The following is a 14,354-nucleotide window of genomic DNA, read 5'->3' on the forward strand; positions in this document are numbered from 1 at the left end:
TCTAAATAAATAAATAACAAAAAAGTTAATATAGTCTCAGGCTATGTTATAGAGAGGTAATGTTCTGATCATGGGAAGCCATCATTCACTGCACCCCACCATGGTCTAACCACATCTGGAGTACTATACGCTTTTCTAGATGACCCATTTTTAAGATCAACATTGAAAATCTAGAAAGCATGCAGAGGGCAAGCAAAAGGTTGAGAGATTAGAAACCACATAGCACAAAGAAGAGTTGAAGGAACTGATTGGAAATGTTCAACCTGAAGAAAAGACTAGAACTATAGACCCATCCTGTTGTAAGCTTATTTCTAAGTGTGAAGCATTTTCAGATAAAAAACAATATAGATGATAGTTAAAGGCTAGCACATAAGTGAATGCCTATTTAACTCATAATATATATGAAATGTAGTACTATACAAATAGTCATTCTGAACCTAGTCACCATGTGTAACCATGTTTCTATGAGAATACATTTACAATTCCAACTTGGAACACTAGGATGCTGTCCTCCAACCCCATCTGTGGGTGCAAGTGTTGCCCTTCCCCTAACTCTCTCCACCTCTTAGGTCTTGCCAAGCAGTGAGAAGCCATTGGTGATACCTCCGGCTAGCTAAAGAAAGAATCCCAGCAAGGTAGGAATTGGTTGGGGTGAAAATTGTGGGGATGGGATTCTGGAGTGAGGTCTATGTAGCTGAGTAGCGAATACAAAACTGGATTCTAGGAGATCAAGGCAAGAAGCTTGTAGGGGTGGTTCCCTTACAGTGTAAACCCCGTGGGGGATATCACCTAGCCTTGGCCTAGCCCCAGAGTTATTTCCTTCATTTTTTTTTCAGAGGACCCCATAGCCTCTTCTCCTCTCCTCTGCTCTCCTCTCTTCTCTTCTCTCCTGTCCTCTCCTCTTCTCCTGTCCTCTTCTGTCCTCTCCTCTCCTGTCCTCTTCTGTCTTCTCCTCTCCTCTCTTCACTTCTCCTCTCCTGTCCTCTACTCTCCTCTCTTCTCCTGTCCTCTTCTGTCATCTCCTGTCCTCTCCTCTCTTCTCTTCTCTCCTCTCCTCTTCTCTCCTGTCCTCTTCTGTCCTCTCCTGTCCTCTCCTCTCTTCTCCTATCCTCTTCTGTCCTCTCCTCTCCTGTCTTCTCCTGTCCTCTCCTCTCCTGTCCTCTTTTCTTTTCTCTCCTCTCCTCTCTCCTCTTTTCTCTTCTCCTCTCCTGTCCTCTTCTGTCATCTCCTGTCCTCTCCTCTTTTCTCTTCTCCTCTCCTGTCTTCTCTCCTCTCACTGCTTACATCCATCCAAAGGCACTCTTCTCTATAGCTCTCTAAAGAAAAGAACAGATTTTTCAGGTTCTCCTCTAATATGCTCTAGAGGCAGCACCAGATGCAAGTACAGGGTCCTTAGAAACTTTTACTAGGAAGCATACTTTAGGCCACATGGTTCCTTCCTATGCCCCAACATCCTTCCCTTACACTCTTCTCTTTTTTTTCCCTTTAGACCCTTTTAGAGAAATTGCTCATAGGTGCTAATATAGAGTTAGGGGTGTCACAAAGGAGTGAAGAAAGAGTCATATAACATTTCAAAGAAAAGGCATTCTGGGGCCATCTTGGGCCCTTTATCACAGGAGGGTGAAGAGTAGAACAGGATAGACCTCTGGGCCAAAGGGAGGTAGGAGGGCGGCTCAAACACAGATCTGCACAGGCTGTTGGAATGACAATGATTATGGAATGAGAAAAATGCTGAAACAATTGAGACACTTAACTTCCTTCTCTCTCCCCTCCTCCCCCCTGCCCCCTATCCCTGGACTGCTGCACAGAGCTAAGAACCCAGTCACAAGCAATGTGATCGCAAATGCTGAAAGTGAAGATGGACCTCAGCAACCAACTGGGGCTGCTATTCCAAACTGGCTGCTTACGTGTAAAGATTTTACATCAGCTTTTAAAGATTTTACATCTGAGATAAGGACAGTGAAGCTCCCATTACTGGTCACTAGATGCATTCAAAAAGAGCCTATGGGGGGGCAGCTAGGTGGTGCAATGGATAAAGCACCGGCCCTGGAGTCAGGAAGACCTGAGTTCAAATCCAGCCTCAGACACTTGGCACTTAACTAGCTGTGTGACCCTGGCCAAGTCACTTTACCCTCACTGCCCTGCAAAAAAAAAAAAAAAGAGCCTATATGCCCACCCATCAAGGGCGCTATAGGTGGGATTCCTGCCTTGGCTGGAAGGTTGGACCAGATTACCTTGAAGTCCCTTCCAGTTCCAAAATTCTAAGATGCCAGGAATCCCTGATAGTGCAGCTATGATGACTTTCCCTGGAGTGTTTAGGAGTCCTTGTGCAGGGTGTGTCTCTTCCTTCTCCTTTCTTTCCCTTCTCCTCTCTCCACTTAATGTGTTTGGAAATTTGAAGTCATGGGCATGGTTGCATGAACATTAGTAACCTTGGTTGCCTTTCCAGGTAGAGCTTTATTCTTCAGCCTAGCCTTTACCATAGAGGATGCACAACACCCTCTTTAATTCTAATTTGAGCAAAAGTGTAATTTTGGGTCCTTGATCAGCTGCAGTGATTTGGGAACCAAAAGCCAGTAGGGATCAAATAGAGAAATCTTCTTTCAAAGGTATTGGGGTTGGGGAATGGCTAAACATGTTCTGGTATGTGAAATGTAATGGAATACTATTGTGCTATAAAAAATGAACACAAAGAGGCAGCTAGGTGGTGCAGTGGATAAAGCACTGGCCCTGGATACAGGAGTACCTGGGTTCAAATCCAGCCTCAGATACTTGACACTTACTAGCTGTGTGACCCTGGGCAAGTCACTTAACCCCCCCATGGCCCTGCAAAAAAAAATTTTAAAAAGAAATGATGAACAGGAAGAGTTCAGAAAACCCTGGAAAGACTTAGGCAAACTAATGGTGAGTGAAGTGAGCAGGACCAGGAGAACATTACATACAGTAACTACAACATTATGTGATGGTCAATTATGATATATTTAGCTCTTCTCAGCAATACAATGATCCAAGACAATTCCAAAAATTCATGCTGGAACATGCTCTCCACATCCAGAGAAAGAACTATGGAGTATTAATGCTGATCTAAGTATACTATTTTTACTTGATTTTTTTTGTTTGGTTTGTTTTGTTTTTTCTTCCCTGTGGTTTTCCCTTTTGTTCTGATTTTTTTTTCCACAACATGACTAATGTGGAAAAAACAAAAGTATTGGGGTTGGCCCAACAGGGTAGTTGTTTGCTCCCCTTTTATTCTCCATCTAAAGCATACAACATAACCACTTAAAATACCATCAGGCCAAAGTTTAACACTAGGAGGATGTCATCTTACATGGAACTTAGCCTGATGAACACTGGAATGGGAGGCAGAAGGAAGGGATGGGAGAAGGGAGAAAATACATGTTTGTTGATTGAATGAGAATTCCCTTTATAGCATCATCACCTATAGCATCACCAACAAATGGTATGCCAGGCTCCACTTAAAACTCTCCAGGGAAGGAGTATCTACTACTTCCCAAAGGCAGGCCGCCTTTGAAGAGTTCTAAATAGTCCTTTACATGAAGACTTATCTTTGTTTTGCTGTGCTTAGGTTTGGTTCTGCTTCTACTTTCATTTCGGAGGATCTGCCAATCTAATCTCTCTTCCAAATGACAGTCCTTCAAATATTTTTTTGTTTTAATTTTTTTAACTTTATTTCATTTTCCCCCAATTAAGAAGGATTTGTTTCCTCTTCCTCCCACATCTCCCCAACATTAGAAAGAAATAAGGAAGGAAGGAAGGAAGGTTTTGTTACAGGAAAAGAAAGGGGAGGTGGGAGGAAGAAAATCTGGAAGTAAAAATAAAATTGAATTTGTTTTAAAAGAAAGGAAGGAAAGAAGAAAGAAAAAGAGAGAAAGGAAGGAAGGAAGGAAGGAAGGAAGAAAGAAAGAAAGAAAGAAAGAAAGAAAGAAAGAAAGAAAGAAAGAAAGAAAGAAAGAAAGAAAGAAAGAAAGAAAGAAAGAAAGAAAGAAAGAAAAAAGAAAAAAGAAAAACCTTATAACAAATATCCAGAGTCAGGGAAGACAAATCCCCACATTGGCCATGCCCCAAAATATGTCTCATTCTGCACCTTGAGTCCCTCCTTCCTCTGCCTGGGTGAGAGAAGCAGGCTTTGTGCTGGGTTCTTTAGAATCCTTCAAAGATTTGAAGATACTTAACATATCATCCCCAAGTCTTCTCTGGATCTTATCCCTGTATTGTCTCCAGGTTTCTCATCATCCTGATTGCCCTAATCTGAGTGCACTCAAAACTATCTAAATCCTTCCTGAGGAATGACGCCAGTAAGACCCACAGTTGTTCCCTGACACAAACTATAGCCTATCCACGCTCCCCTCATGCTGTGTTTCTGAAGTAGAATTGTGTGACATTAAGTGAAGACCTTTCCACTTGTCCCTATTACATTTGTCTCTCATAGTTGTCTTGGCAAGATCTTTTTGGACCCTGACTGTTGCCTCCCCCTTGCAGTCTTATGCCTTATGTAATTTGATATGTAAATCAACTATGCTTTCATTCACATTGATGATAACAAGGCTGAAGTGCACAGGGCCAAGAACAGATCACAGAAGCACTCTACTAAAGACTTCCCTCCAAGTAACGAATTGCTCTTTGGGTTAGGTCCTTTCAATAAGTTCCAAATCCCAATTGTATTAATGACTGGTCCCTATCACTCCACAAAGATAGCATGACTCTCTCAAATACTTGACTGAAATATAAGTATATTATGTCTACATTATTCTGCTGATCTAACAATGTAATATGCCTATAAAAAAAGAAAATAAGGTTATTGAGGTATGATCAATACTTGATGAAATCATGCTGGCTTTTAGTAACCACTGCTTCCCTTGCTAAATGCTTGCAAACCACCCCCTTACTAATACATTCTGGAAGCAATAGCAATCATACAGGATAGGTAGAGAGATAAAACTTTATTTGCTGCAAGCACAATGATATATGTAGACATTCCTACAGAATCAGCAAAGAAACTAATTGAGAAAAATAGTAGCCTCTGGAAGAGTAGCAAGATACAAAGCAAACCCACAAAAAACTTTTTAAGTATTTCTTTTTTATCTGAATAGTATTTTATTTTTTCCAGTTACATTTAAAGATAGTTTTCAACATTCATTTTTATAAGATTTTGAGTTCCAAATTTTCCTTCCTCCCTCCCTCCCCCCCTTCCCCAAAACAGCAAGCAATCTGATATAGGTTATATATGTACAATCACACTAAATATAAATTCACATCAGTCATGTTGTGAAAGAAGAATTAGAACAAAAGGGGAAAACCTCAAAAAAAAGAAAAACAACAATGTTGCTGTTACCGTATACAATGTTCTCCCAGTTATGCTCACTTCACTCAGCATTAAGTCTTTCCAGGTTAAAAAGTATTTCTATAAAGCAATAACAAATCCAGGAGAGAAAAATGCAAAGGGAAGTCCTATTCAAAATAACTATGGGGGCAGCTAGGTGGCGCAGTGGATAGAGCACTGGCCCTGGATTCAGGAGGACCTGAGTTCAAATCTGACCTCAGACACTTGATACTCATTAGCTGTGTGACCCTGGGCAAGTCACTTAACCCCAATTGCCTCACTAAAAAACAAACAAACACACAAACAAAAACCCCAAGAAAATAACTATGAAATGCATAAAATATCTGGGAGTCAATCTACTAAAGGGTTAAGACCTGTATAGATATAATTACAAATATAGACATAAATGTACCCAGTAGCCTTTTTTTTTTAGCCCAAAAATTCTAGATAAAAACCACTGAGAAAAACTGGAAAGCAGTCTTATAGAAACCAGATATAGACCGACATCCATGGATGAGCTGGCAAATGTTTAACAACTGGCTTTCCTGAGGTGTGTGTGTGTGGAGGGGGGGGGGGGCGGTATGTAGACATGAAACACTTTTAAGTTTAATCTGCATTAATATTTGCTCCATCACTTAAGTCTAGACAACCAACAAAACAATAAAACAAGCACTGATTTCTACCATTTGCTGATTTCCTGCATGTAAATGCCCATACCGAAATTTTAACAATCGGTTCTCTCAAACCAATACGAGCTAGCTCCAATATGTCCCTGCCAGGTGGCAGCTAGGTGGCGCAATGGATAAAGCACCGGCCCTGGACTCAGGAGGACCTGAGTTCAAATCCACCCTCACACACTTGACACTTACTAGCTGTGTGACCAATTGCCTCGCACACAAAAATGAAGAAACTGAGGCCAACAGGGTTAAGTGACTTTCTCAGGGTCATACAGCTAGTAAGTCTGAAGTTGGATTTGAACCCAGGTTTTCTTGACTCCATGCCCAGCATATCCACTGTGCCACCTAGTTGCCAAAATCCAAGCTACCAAATAAGCCATTTGAAAAAAATGCTCCAAATCACTAATAATTAGAGAAATAGAAATTAAAGTGACTTTGAGGTTATACCTCACACCAATCAGAGTGGCAAAGCTAACAAAAAAGGGAAAATGACAAATGATAAAGGGGTTATAGGAAAACATGCACATTAATGCACTTTTGGAGTTATGAATTGGTCCAACCATTCTAAAACAATTTGGAACAATGCCCCCCTCAAAAAATTATTAAACCACATACCCTTTGGTGCAGGATTACCACTATTAGGCCTCTATTCTCAAAGACATAAAGACCAAAAAAAAGGATGCATGTTACAAAAGAATTTATAGTAGCTCTTTTGTGGTGGCAAAGAACTAGAAACTAAAGAGGTGTCAAGTAATTAGAGAATAGCTGAAAAAATTATGGTAAATAAATGTAATGGAATATGATCATGCTATCTGAAGAAAAGGACAGTTTTAGAAAAAACTTAGGAAGGCATATATAAATGTTATTCAGAGTGTAATGAGCAGAATCAGAACAATTGATACAATAGTAACAATATTATAAAGACAGGTAGGTGGTACAGCAGATAGATTGCTGGGTCTGGAGTCAGGAGAGACCTGAGTTCAAATCTAATCTCAGACACTTACTAGCTATGTGACCCTGGGCAAGTCACTTAACCCTTTTTGCCTCATCTGTAAAATGAGCCAGAGAAGGAAATGGTAGTATCTTTGCCAAGAAAACCCCAAATGGGATCATGAAGAGTCTGATACAACTAAACAGCGACATTATAAAGGAAAACATCTTTGAAAGACTTGAGAATTCTGATCAATGCAACCACCAACCAAAGTTACAAAGGACCAATGATGAAACGTGCTACCCACCTCCTGGTAAAAGTAATGATGGGACTCAGGATGGAGAATGAAACATACAATTCTGGATGGGGTCAATGTGGAGATTTTTTTATTTGACTATGCATATTATTGGGGGTTTGGGTTTTTTTTCTTTTTTCCCCAATGGGAGGAGGAAGGTGGGAGAGACATAAAGTTAGCTTTTTTGTTTGTTGTCACCACTGGAGAACTTTCTCTTGTAACAGAAGATAAATGGTTAGGCAAAACTGATCAATGCAGCAGCTACATCCGACATAGCATATGACATCCTGCAGCTGGCATCCCTCAATTCCTTAGGAAGGGGAAGGAAAAGATTTGTCATCTCTTCTAAGATCAAAGCTGATCCTTTCGTTTGAGTTCCTTTTAAATAAATTGTGACATTTCTCTGTGGCATTTTGTTTTAAAAGTTCAATCAGATTACATCTTCTACACATACAGGGAGACGGTTGTCACACGGTAAAATTCAGTCAAATAAACTTTGGTGTTTTTTTTTTTTAAATACATCAATAAAAACTTTTAAAAATCAGTCAATAACTCAAGGGTGCAATATCTGAGTCAGCCACCAGGTGGCACACAAAGTCTGAGCTGTTACTCTTAAATGTGACCAAAAACCCCCACTTATCACTCCCAGCATGGCTTCACCCTACCCATCCCCCAGTTGCTTCCCTAGTTTTAGTTCAAGGAACAAAAATACTTTAGACAATATTTTGATAGTTATTTTAGCTGTGAGGCAACATGACACGGAGACTTTAGAGTTGCCCTTTGAATCAGGAAGGCACTTCCTCTGTGACCATAGTTGGGCAAACTATGAATCTTTTCAGTACCCCCAGAGAAGGTGGTGACCTTCATCAGTGGAGGGAATTTCCTCCTCCGAAAGCTCCCTATCCCAATCAAAGAAGATTATATTTGCCCCTCCCCCACCATTAGGATAATTTAGACTTTGAGTTTCTCTTGCCTCTTTTACCCAGTGGCTACAGATATACAACACAGGAATCACAGCAGTTTGGGTACACTTTTCCCCCTCCCCTCTTATTGTTGGGTCATTTCAGTCGTGTCCGATTCTCTTTGGGTTTTCCTCACAAAGATCCTGGAGTGGTTTTGCCATTTCCTTCTCCCGCTCATTTTACAGATGTGGAAACTGAGGCAAACAGGGTTAAGTGACTTGCCCAGGGTCACACAGCTAGGAAATGTCTGAGACTGGATTTGAATTCCCATATTCCTGACTCCAGAGCTAAGGGTCTATAGGCTGTGCCATCTAGCTACCCTCACTTTTAGTTTTAAAGACTACATGATTACTACATTAAAATACTGTACATTTTTGCTGGTCCTTGTTTGGTGTGAGCACTGAGGAGCTACACTTGCTTATAAGTTAGACCATCTATTTTTCAGGTGTGGTCTAAGAACCCCTGGGCTTCCCAAAACTCTCTTAGGGAGTCCAAGAGGTCAAAGCTGTTTTATAATAATACTAAGACATTATTTGCCTATTCAAATACTCCCCTCTTTTCCAACCGAATATCTGTGTAACCACCACAACAGATTCCAACAGATTGAATGCAGAAGTAGATATGAGAATACAGCTATCTTCTATTAAGCCAGATATGAAAGAGATTTTCAAAATCATTTAAAACAATCATACTCTTCCCACTAATTTTGTTCTTGTTTGGGGAAATGTAGTTACTTTTCATCAAAGAATTAGGTTCGGGGCAGCTAGGTGGCGCAGTGGATAAAGCACCGGCCCTGGATTCAGGAGTTCCTGACTTCAAATCCAGCCTCAGACACTTGACACTTACTAGCTGTGTGACCTTGGGCAAGTCACTTAACCCCCATTGCCCTGCAAAAAAAAAAAGAATTAGGTTCATATGCAATGGACTTATTATCAAATGAGTAAATATTTTTAAATGACCAGTTTTCATTTTTAACATAGTAAATATTGCTAGCTATAACCCACAAAGCTCTGTGAGGTCCCTAGTAATTTTTGAGGGTGTAAAAGGTTTCCAAGACCAGAGAGTTCGGGAACCTATGACTTAAACCACAGTCCAGAAATCCTCATCTCATTCTCAGGTAACATTAATTAGATCTCTGCATTCTGTCTCTTGTATATATCTTCCATCTAGCAACTCCTTCTCCTACACAGACCTGCTGTTGAGTCATCTCTACCACCAAATCCACAGTCTCCCACGCTTTTCCTTCTCAGCTTTCTCTGGGATGTGATCCTGATTGGGAGAAAGGTATTTTTAACCTGTCAGGATTACAGGGAGAAAATGAGTAGATGGAAGCAGCAGACATTTTCTGCTAGGTCTGTGGGTAAAGGAAAAACTAAGAAAATAAACCTCCCTTCTTTCACTGGAAAGGCAGGGGACGGCAGGTGTGGAATGTTGTATAAGGTGTCAGATGGAATGCCAGTTGTCTTGTGTTAAATGGTCTTGCTGACCATTTCTTTTCTTCTTTAATCTTTGTTATAAGGGAAGATTTGCTGAGGGAGGAAGGAAGGAATGAAGGAAGGAAGGAAGGAAGGAAGGAAGGAAGGAAGGAAGGAAGGAAGGAAGGAAGGAAGGAAGGAAGGAAGGAAGGAAGGAAGGAAGAAGAGAGGGAGGGAGGGAAGGAAAGGGAAGGAAGGGAGAGAGGGAGGAAAGAAGGAAAGAGAAAGGGAAGGAGAGATGGAAGACTTATTAAGTGCCTGCTATGTTCTAGGCATTGTGCTAAGTGCTTTAAAAATATTATCACATTAAATTCTCACAACAGCCCTGTGGAAGATGATATTATCATCCTCCCTGTTTTACAATAGAAGAAACAGAGGCAGTCTGAGGTTAAGTGATTTGCCCAGGTAGCTAAAGTGTCTTGAGGCCATATTTGGACTCAGAGCTTCCAGACTTGAAGCCTAGCACTCTATGACACTGTGACACCCAGATGAATGAGGTACAAACAAAAGGCATCAACAAAAGTGGGGTGAGGGGTGTCTGGAAGGAAGGGCTAATGATCCTGGTCTCACACTTCTCCAAGATACTTCAAGCCCCAAAGCCCATATAGCTCCAACTTTCCCTCCTCATTTTTGGTTCTCCCTTTAAGAAACAGAGCATGCATAAGGGGGCGGGGGCAGCTAGGTGGTGCAGTGGATAAGGCACCAGCCTTGGATTCAGGAGGACCTGAGTTCAAACCCAGTCTCAGACACTTACTAACTGTGTGACCCTGGGCAAGTCATTTAACCCCCATTTCCCTGAAAAAACAAAAACAAAAACAAGAAACAGAGCATGCAAAAAAATTTCCCCCAGTTTTCTGATAGTGTCTGAATACAGACTGAAGTGTGCCATCCTTCACTTTCTTTCATTCTTTTTGTATTTGTGTCTTCTTGTACAAAATGACTGATATGGAAATATTTTACATGATTGCACATGTATAACCCATATCTGATTGTTTACCATCTCAGGGAGGGGGGAGAGGAGAGAAGTATAGAATTTGGAACTCAAAACTTAAAAAGTTAAAATACTTTTTTAATTTTAATAAGCATTTTTATTTAAAGTTTTGAGTTCCAAATTCTATCCCTCCTTCCTTCCTTCCTCAAGGCAGTAAGCAGGTATAGGTTATACATGTGCAATTATGTAAAACATTTCCATATTAGTCATTTTGTATAAGAAGACTCTAAAAATTATTTTAACATGAAATTGGGGAAAAATTAAATATATATTTTAAAATGTTGTTAAAGAAACAGAGTATGCATGATAATAGCTAGAAGGACTGCTTAGTCAAGACATCTTGGCCTGGAGCATAGGCCTTAGAGCTGCAAAATGCAAGGGGACTAGGGGCAGCTAGATGGTGCAGTGGTTAAAGCACCGGCCCTGGATTCAGGAGGACCTGAGTTCAAATCCGGCCTCAGATACTTGACACTTACTAGCTGTGTGACCCTGGGCAAGTCACTTAACCCCCATTGCCTGCAAAAATAAATAAATAAATAAATTTTAAAAATGCAAGGGGACTAGATTAGCCCCAGTAAATCTGCACCATTTCTTCAAATCTGTACCAGGTTTACCTGTACCCATTGGCTGGTTCTCAAAGATCTCAGCCTTCTAATATAGATACAGAAGAAAGAGAGATGAAAAGCCCTTTGGGAAAGGTGGGGGAAGTGGGAATAGGGAGGGAGAGTCATGTGAAACACAGGGGCCCTTGTGTGCACCTTTGAGCAAAGAGATGAGACAGCACTGAGTGCTCTGGGAGAGAGATGGGAGCACATCCAAAATGGCACGTGGCAGAGCTCTGGTCTGGGTCCTGCTGGCAGCCCAGAAATTTTGTCATGCATCTCTTCTTTCACCTCCTTAAGGTGCTTACCTGATTGGTCTCCTTTCATGCCTCAGTTTCCCATTTCCCTCTCACCACAATATGCAGGCTACAATCACCAAACATTAGAGCCAGAAGGAACTTTAGTAAATGTCCTGTCCAACCCCTTCATTTTATAAATGATGAAATCCAGGCCAAAAGAGATGCTACAATTTGCCTCAAGTGAGTTAGTAGCAGAGTCAGGACTAGGATGGAAAGAGCTGGACCTGTTCCTAAATAACTCACATTGCCACTCTTCAATTCCCAGCAGGATCCCCAGTGAAGCATTCATGCTGAGCTCAGGCAAGCAGCCTGGGAGAAAGTCAGGTTCTACCCACTCCTGACTCCTCTGCTCACCACTCGGCTGGTTCCCTCAGAAGGGCCTTCTCTAACCTGTGTAGATTAGGACAATCTGTTTAGGAGATGAGAGACTCAAGCAGGAGCTCTCTCAGAATTCACCAGTTTGGTGATGTATCTTTGAACCTGGCTTTGGAGGCTTCTGGGAAGAGACAGCCAAGAGAAAAAGTTCAACCTCTTTTCTGGTACAGTTGGCAAGTGTGATTTCTAGATCTCAGCTCCCTAGCTTCGGCACTGTGGCAGGAGGCAGAGCTGGGACAGTGGCCCTCGGGAATGATCAGATGAATACCACCAGCTAGACTAGCCTACGTCCTGCTCAAGTCACAGGAGAAAGAGCCACGGGAAGAAAGAGAGGCCTGCGATCTGGCTGAAGTGAAAGCAGCCAGTGCTCATGTATGCTGTTTCTCTTTCAGTAGAGAGTTGTCAATGGACCAGAACCAGCCTCTAACCTGTGAATGGCCAGGGAAGAACAGAGCAGGCTAGAGATGGGTGGCAGGAATCAAAGAGAAGTTTATGCTAGTGGCTGTGCAGTGAGCTGTAGTCCAGATTATGAGGGAGCAGAAAGAATCTGACAAAGTTTGATTCATTGCAGGACTTTCTGAGTTTGTCCAGTACTTGTCCCAGCTCAGAGAACACCTGGTGAATTATGCGATTTTGCCAGAGGTTGAGATCATCCAAAGGGTGGGTGCAAAGGATTTTTGTCCTGCCAAGCTCAGGGCACAACTTGCTTGCTAGGCCTTAGCTCTGGAAAACAGGGGGTCTCCTAATATTTTGTCAGGGTTCTCCCTCCATCCCAACATTGAAATGTACATCCTGTTTCTGATTATAAACAGACAAAATTTAGTAGTCTCCAAATCCTTGTCTGGTGTAATTAATGAAAGTGCAGGTAGAGATTTGGGCAGACATATTGTTCATTTGAGACAAGAGATACATGCTTGCTTCAATATGGGATGAGGATGAGCAATGGGAGGTGCAGACATTGATCCCATATGGAAGAAGTACTGCAAGCAAAAAAAAAAAAAAGGAGTACTACTATCATACCCCTATGTGAGCATGTTTCCAATAAACTGCAAAATATGTAAGCAGAAAACCATAATATATGCATACATTCATGCATGCGTGTGTACATATCTACATACATACATACATAATATAAAGATACATATCACTAGACATTTCTGAGATAAACTCTGGTTTTGTTTTTTGGTGTTTTTGCAAGGCAATGAGGGTTAAGTGATTTGCCCAGGGTCACACAGCTAGTAAGTGTCAAGTGTCTGAGGCCAGATTTGAACTTAGGTCCTCCTGAATCCAGGGGCAGTGCTTTATCCACTGTGCCACCCTTGCTTTCCCCGACCTAGCTGACCCCGAAATAAACTTTTTTTTTTTTTTGTGGGGCAATGAGGGTTAAGTGATTTACCTAGGGACACACAGCTAGTAAGTGTCAAATGTCTGAAGTCAAATTTGAACACAGGTCCTCCTGAATTCAGGGCCGGTGCTCTATCCACTGAGCCATCTAGCTGCCCCATGAGATAAACTCTTCAAGCAAATGGAAGTAGGACTGGATTCCTATGGGGTATTTGTGCTCCATGGAACTGGGACTGCTCCTCGTACCTCTTACAGGTGGTGCTACCCATGTTTTGCTATATATATGGTCATGCTACATGTGGGGCTGCCACCCCCATGACTTTCATGCCTACAGGCTCCTTACACTTAAATATAGTCCTTTTGCAGTCCTTGGTAGTCCTTTCTAGACATTATTGCACTCTACTCCACTGAATCCTGGGAGAGAGGAAACCAGAACAATCCTCCCTCACCTATTAAGAAAACACTAAACTTCACGGATGTGACTTGTCCAAGATCCTGCCATGAAACAGGATCCAGAAATCTGGAGCCTGAGCAGCCTGTTAACCATCTACATCAGCTGCTCTGGAACTGAATTCCTGTAATTCAGTATTTTGGCTCCTTCTTTGGGACACTGGGAATGTCCAATATTTTGTTCTTTCTGGGAAAATATCTGTTTATCATTAACACAAATATTCTTGTGTGCAATTCCCTAAAGTTCCAAGTGGTGAAAGGAGAGAAAGTCTAAAGGAGCAGTGTAACAGAAAGAGAGGGGTTTGCTTCTCTGGGATCTATCAGCAGCATCAAAGAAATGCAAAGAAGGAAAATAAAGTGATTTCTCCAGGCCTCTTCCATGAGGCCTCTCAAATAGCCATCGGAACTCTCCTGGAACCACTCTGGCTGCTACTTCCCTTTCCTGAGCAGCCTAGCCTGCCACCCCATGAGGGGGGGCCCTCTTGTTTTTCCCAGTCCTTGCTGCTAAGTCAGGCTCTGAATGCCCAGAACAAACTGTCCAAGCTTCTTGGTCCTCGATAAAAACAACAACAAATCATTGGCTCCAGAATATAACCTGCCCATTTATCACTG

This window comes from Dromiciops gliroides, chromosome 1 (assembly GCF_019393635.1).
Source record: "Dromiciops gliroides isolate mDroGli1 chromosome 1, mDroGli1.pri, whole genome shotgun sequence".
In the NCBI taxonomy this organism is placed as follows: Eukaryota; Metazoa; Chordata; class Mammalia; order Microbiotheria; family Microbiotheriidae; genus Dromiciops; species Dromiciops gliroides.